This window comes from Platichthys flesus, chromosome 18, assembly GCF_949316205.1.
Source record: "Platichthys flesus chromosome 18, fPlaFle2.1, whole genome shotgun sequence".
NCBI lineage: Eukaryota > Metazoa > Chordata > Actinopteri > Pleuronectiformes > Pleuronectidae > Platichthys > Platichthys flesus.
Window position 1 is genome coordinate 6,234,974 of NC_084962.1, and position 10,477 is coordinate 6,245,450.

The following is a 10,477-nucleotide window of genomic DNA, read 5'->3' on the forward strand; positions in this document are numbered from 1 at the left end:
ATGGTCGCCGCTATGCAGCTAACGCTACGCCAAACATGCTGGATCCCTTCTGATCCAAACAAATGTATTTTGGTTTCTTGAGACCAGAGAACGTTCTGCCAATATTCATCAGGCTCCTTTTCATATTCTTTGGCAAAGTTTAATGTTCCCTTTTTTTTGGTGTTTTGTGAGCGATTGTGTTCTTCTTGGACAACAACTCTGCAGAGCTCGACCGCTGCACCTCCTTGTGAAATCACATTTAAATCCACTAGATCCAGATTTTTATTTAGATCTGCAGTAAATTGCAAACACTCAAACATATATTTCCCCCTAAACATGTTAGATTGTTTCCATCAAGATCAATTCATTATTTTCCGAGAAATCACAGAAACGTTGAATCTCACAATGTTAACAAAGGTGCAATGAAATTCCTGGATCTGTTCCCTGATCAATCACAAATTTAAATGTGTTCATTTTGTGACCCATACCACATCCTCTAATCAAGTTTTTTGGTAATTTGTCCAGTAGTTTTTGTTTAATGTTACTAAACACTGAGAACAACGTGTTTCCTTGGCGGAGGTAATACCTTAAGAGTTAAATGATATTCCACAGGGCTCAGATGGTCACACACTATAAATACAGCACTGCTAGTCAACCCTGTCTCTGCATTTGGCCACAAGTCGTTGTGGACATTGGCACTTTCTGTCATTTCCTGAAGTGCACCTCAGAAAGAATCTTGTTTCAGCCCGATCCATCGCTGTCAGGATACGTGCAGACACCCAGCGTTCACTGTGTCTGAGAGAGACATGTGATCGTGAACTTCCCACCTCTGGGAAGAAAAGATTTCCTCCTTGGGGTTGACGAATGGAGAGTGAGGTGAAAGGAAACGTGTCAGCGTCCCGTGATGGAATGTACAGCTGCGTGACTGGGAGAGAGCAGTGAAATCAGTTATATAGTGAAGCAGTGTGGGGGATTTCACCCGTCCCCTTTATTAACCTGGCAGGAATCTGTCACAGAGGTCATCGTGGAGCGCTATGGTGACGACTGTGTGAAGAATGTTTCGAAACTGTACATAAAAAAAAGGGGAGACAAGATACACATCTGTAGAATCAGCATTTCCTTCCAAAAGAAACGTCTATACTGGATCGTCTGATAAACCCAGAATTTGTTTGAGATGATTTATTGGTTGTACAAAATAATCAGTCTTACAAAATTAATCTTTAGGCATATTGAGTCATTTGATGCATAAACGTCTGTATTGAAAAGAACACACACAACATTCCTAGTGTCCATGTATATCTCAAATCTATTTTGACAATCTCAATCCTTAGATCCGTAATCCGTTACAATCATCTCACCTTTTACTATTCGATTTACATCATTGAGTCCATAAAGGAGTTTACATTTTCTTCTGCTCTTGTTTATTTTTCTGTCTGTCTGTTAGTTAACAGGATTATGCTACGTGACGAATTAAAATGATTCCCACATTGAAGGATTGGGTGTGGGTCACCATCCCTCTAGCTTTTGGTGTGAATCCGAATCAGGAGGCAGGGCCAGGATTTTCTGTTTTCACTTTATGAACCATTGTGAGAACACCGTGCATTTTTCAACATCGTCCTTGAATTCTCAGAGAATAGTTCTCAATGAAAAGTCATATTTATTTATAGGACTGGGCGTTTGCAGTTCGGTGCAGATGGAAAAAATATCTGGATCTAGTTTAAATGTGGTTTCATTAGGGGACTGTAATGTCTTGGCTGAGGTAGCGGCTCTCTGACTCACATTCTAGTTTATATTACGAGTTATATCAGGTGTTTTCACAGCAGACATTTGACATGTCATAGCAGGACAAGCACCGGAGTTACTGATAACATTTACAATGGCTCTGTTTATGTTTATGTGTCCCAGTAAGTCACTGAACCTGCAGCAGCTTAACGGAACTCAGCCATGAGTCATTTTACTATTTACACCTGTGACATGTGAAACTGTCTGTGTGTGGAAAAAGGTCTCAGATGAAGAGTGAGATGAGACGTTGTGTATGTTGTTGTGAAGGCAGCTGCGTCAGGAGAGGAAGGAGAAGAAGCACAAGAAGAGGAACTGTCTCACTGTTAGAAACACTCTAACAGAAGAGCTGTAGAGTGTTGTGGAGAGAATTGATCATGACGAAGCATTGAGCATTGATCAGCTCTTTATCCACCAGCGTCTGAAAGATCCTTCAGACCCTGAGACTGATCCCAACAATCGATCAATGTGATACAATAATAAATAGATGAATCCAGACACTCATCAAACCCTCTGAAAGTGACCGATAACTCACTGACTGAATGCGACTCACCTTAACTTCTCCAATTTTCTCTGTTCTGGTCTGCTCTGGTCTGAGAGTCCAGTATTTTCCTCATCCACCGTCTCTGATCTTATTGATGGATCAACTTCTGCGGCTCCCTCTGAGTGGATGCAGTCGGTGGAGCTGTGGAAGAAAGAAAAGACTGCACAGAAAAATCAGATTGTGAGAAGAACAACCCCAGTGTGTTGAAGAAATACAGCGATCTTTCTGTATATCTTATCTTCCTCCTCCATTTCTCTCAGGTTTGGATATAACGAGTGAAAAACATTATTGCATCAACAGTTGTAGCTCGAGAAATCTTAAGGGGTAAAGGTGTACTTGTTACAGTACAACTGAAAATATATCATCATGATGACTGATCCATCCATCCATCATCTATACAACTTGGGCACATCAATATGCAATGTGTTCAAAACAACATATTAATACTAAATCTATCTCTAAAGTGTCTAAGCTTCGTATCAGAAATAATTCCAGCCCATACTAACACACCTGGAAATGTGCATCATGTGACCACTCACATACATGGACATTGCCTGTCCTGGACATTCAGGGCTGTAACCCTGAACATATTTTCTTTAGAAGTGAATTATTTGCCACTTTGGGCAGTTTGCCACTATGAAACAGAACATCTGTTTTAGCTGACACCGACACTAGTTTTTTTTACTCAAAAAATTCATCACTTTTGTTGCGTTTACACCTGTTCTCCATCGCCTAAAGCAGAGAAGTCTGAAAATGCTGCAAGTCTCTGTATAGTTTACGTTGTATGTACGGGTAGAAAAAGATGAATGGAAACGATGGTGCAGTCACCCACATTTGTTTCCTGACTCAACTACCAATGGTAGTGGTACAGTGCCAATTTGTTGTCGGTCAAAGCGAATCCCTTGTCTTACTTTGTATTTTAAACTAATCAAGCAACCAGTTACAGAGTAAAAATCATCTTCCTATTTTCACGCACAACACCACCATTTTTTCCCATCAAAAATACTGTGAAACGAGGCCAGCAACATTTCAAAATTTTCAGCTTGAAACGTGCAAAGGTCGTGTGGATTGCAAGTAAAGGAAATTTATAAAAAAAGAAAAAAAATGGTAGTGTGGATGTAGGCTCGGTGTCTAACCATTCTTTATCTTGACTGTATCGACCGTCATATTATTTTTGCTCCGTTGCAGCAGTTTGCTTTTTATGCTCGCTCGTGGACTCATGGTATCGTCCATAAAGTTGTTACCATCCACGCAGACAGTCAGACCTTTCAGCTGCGGTTGTCTGCTTAGCTACAAGTGGCCCTCAACGCAGTTCTAACACAAGAAGGAATCTGTCCCTCTTTAGTCTGTGTTCCAGTGAAAGCTCCAGTCATGCACCTGCACCTCTGTTACCTACATAGATTGATTGAATTATGAGGTAAATGATGTTGCCTTACACTGAGAGGGACACGGGGCAGTAGCCAATCCCAGTTGACCTGAACCGAGAGGTGGGGTACACTCTGGAAGGGGTGATCATTAATCCAGTTAAGCACCTTTTAAGTTTTAATTACAGTTTTTAATCTGTGAATTTCTGGGTTAATACAAGTGCACTCAGTGAATAATGTGGTGAAACAAAACCATCAGCTCTCACTTCTCCCTCTCGCTGAATGAGAAGAAACCAGTTCATCACGAGGTAGAGTCCATAAGGAAATTAGTTCCCCCGCCAGCACCACCACCATCATAAATGAAGCCCCCAATTACGCAATCATGTGCTTGTCTGGGCTAGTCTGAAGGGAGTTGGTTTGGATGCTTTTCAGGGACAGACATGAGAGCCATCAGCGAGGCGGACGCAATAACTGCCGCTGAGAAAGAAGTGCTGACTGATGCCGGGCAGCAACGACCCAGAATGAGGTTACGCCGACCACTCCGAGAGAGAGAGCGACGTCTGGGCGAGCACAAAGCACCTCTGTGGGCCTCACACTTAGATATCTGCCGTGATGTCGGGCACTCTCCCACACAATCCATCTCTTTTTTAATACCCTCTGCCCATTTTAATTCACCTCATTGTCTCTGCTCTCCTTTCCCTCAGCGTGTGTCGCTCTCCTCTGCTTTGACTTTCCTCTTGCGATCTTTTCTATCATAGATGAGGTTCAGAGGATGACCTGATGTTCAGCCTGCCTCTTTTATACCCTGAGTAAATGGAATCTGTAACACAGCAAACCCAGCTCTAGTCCATCATTCCTTAAATGAGAAGAATATTTGACCGGTCTGCAGTGAGTGACATTTAATTTTTTGCCCATTTGAGACCTGACCTTGATTTGATCATTTCTGATTACAGAAAAAAAAAGCCAGGAATCAACACTGTGCAGTTGGTTGTATTCATGGTAGAAGCAGCAGAGAGCATGTTGATCATGAAAAACAACGTGAATCTAAAATGTCAAGGCAGCCCTGAATGACTAGTGATCTCTTACAGAAGCAATTTCATCATCTCACGGTCTGAGCGCTGAGGATGTCATGACAAATAAAAGCAGACAAATATATATTTTTTTATTTTATTGCTGGTATGGATTATATCATTTAATGAACTCAAGCATGAAGCAGTTTTACTGGATTGGAAAAATAAACACAGGAATCTATGATGACTTCAGGGTTTTAGTTTTTTTATGTATCAGTCTGAGAAAGACAGTGAACCGATCGCGGACGATAATAAAACATGTGGAGCAATTGGTTTTCTGTGTTTCCTGGAAAAACAAGTCATGAAATATATATAAAGAAAAACATTAGTGTAAAACAAATACATGTGGTTTGATCGAATGGAGTTAAAGTTCAGTGGGTTTTCAGAGAAGGCATGTTGACAGCCATTCAATGCATCACCCATTGTAAATGGTCATTATTGAAACATTGCTGCAGTTTGAACTTGAAAGTTTGATAATCATCTAAAATTTAGTGAGCTGCAGAAATACTGTAACATTTAACCCTTTGAATCCCACATTTTGACACTAATCCAAAAAACTGTTTTCTCATTTTATTTGCTTTTAAAGTAAATCAAAACTGTTGAGAAATTAATATAAATACTTGCACACACATCAATTAGGAAATCGGTACACTTCCATTATAATACACATAATACTAGACACTATCAAGTTTGTGATTACAATTTTTGTGGAATATAACATTTACATTTACTCCATAACTCTACATGAGTACAACTGCTTTTCATAGTGCATTATACCTACATTGCATTATACTTTAGGAGGTGATGCTATACGTTTTTCATTGTAGCTACTATAGTTACTACTAATACTGACTTTACAAATTATCATTTTACATAGAAGACATCAAAATTAGATTTTATACATGCAACTATATTGTTGTATAAAATACTCATACTAAAAGCAAAATACTGAACATTTTCTTATTGAAAAGCAGTATTGTTTTCAAAAAAAGGTTTCCTATTACTTATTCACGTTACTTAAATGTACTTGAATACAGCTTCATAACAATGTGTTACTATATAAAAAAGTGTTTCTTATTTCTTTTGCAGCTTCAGTCTCTGTAAATCTGAATTTTGGAACTAAAACATCTTGCAGAAGCCAACTAGCGCAACATGACACCATTAGTGCTTTTGTATGCTTTCTTTAATGTAGTATCCCTGGCAACTGCAGTACCTGAGAGCCACTGATTAAAGTTCTTTCCTCACTGCCAAGCCTATGAGAGCTCACCATCAACAGGCCATAGGGCTGCATTGTCAGCACACTAATGAAGCCAGTGTGTTCTTTTTAAAGTGTCATTCTGGATTATGGCCATAATATGAGGGTGAGAGTGGATCTGTATAAGTATCTCTGTGAGACCCAGCAGCATGAGTCCCTGCGCCGCGGCCCCCTGACGTTCCATCAACACACTGCGGGTACTTGTGGGGGCCTCGGCGCCTGCACAGCCCCGGATCCCTGCCGTCACCCCGTCAGGCGACTGACACTGGAGTAATTTCATCTGACAGGTGACTTAACAAAGCTTTGGTCCGTGGCAGGCGGCGGACCAGAGGCTGGGGGATATATTTTGGGGCTGTTGGCCTTGTTTTCAGTGGGGAGAGCTCTGTCCTGTCAATATTTAGATTTGCAGCCAGATTCTGATGGAATGGCCCACAGAACAAAGAGCATGAGATATTGCATATTTTCTGCAAACATTCAATCTATCGAAAATGATTTAAACAAGTGCAGTGTTGCTTTACCTGTGGTAAGACTGATTGCAGCTTTCTCTCTGAACCTGGTAAAGCAAGCTATGATCAACCGGATTCAGTTTTTTTATGGTCAATGTTTTTCATAACACTGAATTCTCTTTATAACTATTTACATGTGTGGCTCATATTTATGTTTGAATGATAACTGAAATGATGTTATATTTTCATACAACGCGTTTCATTTCAGAGGTCGGCTAACACAATCTTAAAGGGATAGTCCACCCAGAAATGAAGAGTAGATAATAAGTGAGTTTACATTTTTGGAAAAACTATCCCTTTAAGACCTAAATTCAAAGCTTTTCAATAAAAAGCTCTGCAATTCACCCTGATATAAATCATTGCAGCAGCAAAATGAGTGTTGTGCTTTTATTCTGTAGACAGATGCTTAAGAGGAGGTGATTCTATTAATGTTGTTGTGATGACAGTGAATGTCTGTGTCAGTGTGATATGACGTTATTTTCAATAAAAATTACGTCATTACAATTTTCAATGTTTGAATTCGTGTTACTGCTGTTATTTTTCATGCAATCAGCTAATTCCGAGGGTCTGTTAAGACCCAAGTTCATAACGTTTTCAAAATAAATCCCTGGGATTCCACACGGTAAAAATAATTGTAGCAACTAAACGAATGTGGCTGGAGACAAACTTCTGTAGAGGAAGGGATTCTATGCCATGTTCTGCCGTGATGGAGATAAGCACACAAACATTCACAGGAGTGAATGTTTCACAGGAGTGAATGTTTGTGTCAGTCTAATATGGTAAAAAACAACTAAACAAACTACCAAAATGATCTGGTTGGACTGATGTTATAGGTGGCAGGCCACCAGTTGCTGACTGCCGCTGTAGTTTAGTCGAGAATGTAGAAAAAGACGTGCTGCACTTGGTCCATTCAGTAATGTCCTGAATGGAGAAATGAGATGCTGGGAGCAGACGTGGGTTACGGACGCAAATACTCAAAAAATAAAAATAAATCATTGATGGCTTTCAATCTAGGAACACGGAGAGCAGCAGAATATGGCAGGGCAGAGAAGAACCCCCCGGCCCACGTGACCAGAATCCACACCTGACCTTTTCACGAGGCAAACAACCGGTGTCAGTAATCAAACAGGCAGGTGTTGGTAATTATATGACAGCGACACGGCCGGGCGAGCTCTCGTTACAGCTGCAGAGCATATTGGTGAGAAATGCATTGAGTGTCAAGAAATCTAATGAATGGAAATTATCTTTCCCGCTAGCATATTTCCACAGAGCTGCAGGCGGCGGCGGACAGATTCAGGTCAATCGGGGGGGGCTGAGATGCTTCTCTGTGTTCTACCTGCGTTCCATCAAACTTAATCATGGGTTTGTAGACTTTCATGTGAGTTAATTAGTTACAAGGAAGGCTCGGAAATGCACAGGTTTGATGATATCTGAAATGTCACCGCAAGGCAAATAACTCACGTTTGATATTTTTAGGGATTTCATAAGTAAGGGGGAGTTTGGTCTTTGTTATAACTCTGAGAGTGACGGGGAATGTGGAGAAAGAGCACGAGGGATGACAACAAGCCGCAGTCGAACCAAGGACATTGTGATTACATGGTATGCAGCTTAGAGCACCAGGCCATGGGCAGCATCGTGACTGCACTGACTTATGAGTGCAACAGTATATACACACAGATATAGTTTCATTTGGAGGCAAAGAGGGAGGATTGAGAGTCCGGGCTCAGCTTCGGTCATTTATATTAAAAACAAACCAGGCCAGAACAAAAAAAAAAAAACTGGTGTGGTTAACAGTGTCAGACCTGAACTTTAATATACCCATTCAATTACAGAATTAGCATAACATCACCTTCAGCGCATAGAGAGAAATAAAGGACTTTGAAAACACATCCCTGCATGAAGACAAGGACTCTCAGAAAAATAATTAATAGCAATTCAAAAAGCAATTCTCAAAATCATAATTTAACCGCAACTGTTCAAAAAGCTTGAATATTCTCGTAAAATTCAAAAATTCAAAAACCACCGATATAATCATCAGCCTCCTGATTCTCCATGTGATGCCCTGAGGTGATTACGACAGATTAATGGCAGCATCAGTTGCAGCAGGTTAATTTTCAGCACCAAAGGAAACATTGCAACTTGTGCAGGCGGGGGATTTTTTTTAAATGAAATCGCTCAAATCATTATCTTTCGGGATAATTGGGACCACAAGTCTCTGCGTCGTGGGCTGAAAGTTTGTGAAACTCTGAATTAGAGGACCAGTACTCGCAAAACTCTTTCTAAAGGGTGCCTCATTAAAAAGTGTTTTGCAAATGTATATAGATGTAGTTGAAGATTGTACAGAATTGTGCAGCCTTTGCATAAGTATGCACAATTCTAAAGGCTTTGTTGAGTATGGTTTGTGTCAGACTTTTTGTGTTATTTTCTCTAATAAGGGGTTTTATCCCTGTTGATTTCTGCAAGGTGATCCATGGCTGCGAGGTGATCCATGGCTGAGTTAAAAAATGAAAAAGGAGCCACAGACACAGCATGTGACACTGAGCTATACAAATATACTCCTTCTGACTTATTTTGAAAATCGCAGCCACAAAAGTTCACCCCCTCCCCTCGAAGCTTGGCAAAAATCCCACAATCCTCTTTTTGTGTTAGGAAAAAAACCCACTATAAGTCATAGCTGCTAATACACCATGGGATTGTACAAGATCGGGGCTTGTTATTACAGGGCAATCAATGTTTTACAACAAGGGGGGGGTTACTGTGAATCAGCTCGACGGGTTGGAAGCTCCTATGGAGCCGATAGTACTCGGAGGAATCAGGTGCACAACGGCCAGAGGCTCAGGGGAGGAGAGGGGGAGGTGGAGGGGGGGTAACAGACCTGCACTCGGGTATAAATCAATACCCAGCATGCAGTGATAAATCCTCCCAGCTCCAATGACCGACTGGCCCTCACACCCGCGCACACAAAACAATCTTGGTCCCTCATGTCAAAACAGCCAAAAGCTATCACTGCCATAGATCACCAGCACCCTGATGTGTCAGCTGAAAGTCAGTTTAGAGAAAGAGATAGCAAGTCCTTGGTTCCAGTGGAGTAAACCGGTTCTAGTGGATATTTAAGGAACACCTAGGTTTAGTTCGTGGACGTTGGGCTGTAATTTTAGGTTTAAAGTCAAGTAAATAAACAGCTCATATCAAAATAACATTATATCAAAAACTTATGTTTTAGAATCAAACTAATTAAATTAAGATTCAGTTTTCCACTCGATTTATGTAAAATATAGAGAAATTACAAATTATTTATGATGCTGAAGACAAAAAAAGTACAGAAATGTAATAAACTTCCCCTTGATTCTATAACACAAACCCCTTCCTTATCCTGTATATTGACATTATTGCTTGATTGTTTTAGCTCATTTTCATATTTTGCTTTCCCTATTATTTTTAAACAATGTTGCATGATTTGATCTGCTGTCTTTGATTATAGCGTGCGTACTATACATACTGTACATTCATAATTTGCCTCTTGTCTTAGATTTTTTTTGGTGTTCTTGTTTATATTTGTCCTCATTGTACAGCAAATGGCTGTTTTGAAAAATGCAAATATTATCAATATTATTTTAAACAGATGTTGCTTAAACTCTACATCAAATGCTGTTGCCGACATGAAGGCAGAACAAGTCCATGTTTGTTTTTTCCTTTTGTAGAGAACGTTGAGGCGGAATAAAGGCATAACAATCAACTGGTGCTCTGTGACAGACGGGACGGGAGCAGAGTCTGGCTGAGGCGACAGTGATGGGTAAATCTGTACAAACACATTGACCCGTCCTGACTTCAGTCAAACTAGGACCCTTCTATGAAATTGAGACAAGTATTTTTCAAGGTGCTACGTAGGACGATTTGACACCCTGGCCGTTGCGTGCGTCAGTGATCGGTCTGCCATGTTTAGACGCAAACACAAAAGGCGTCATTATGCGCCCGAGCGG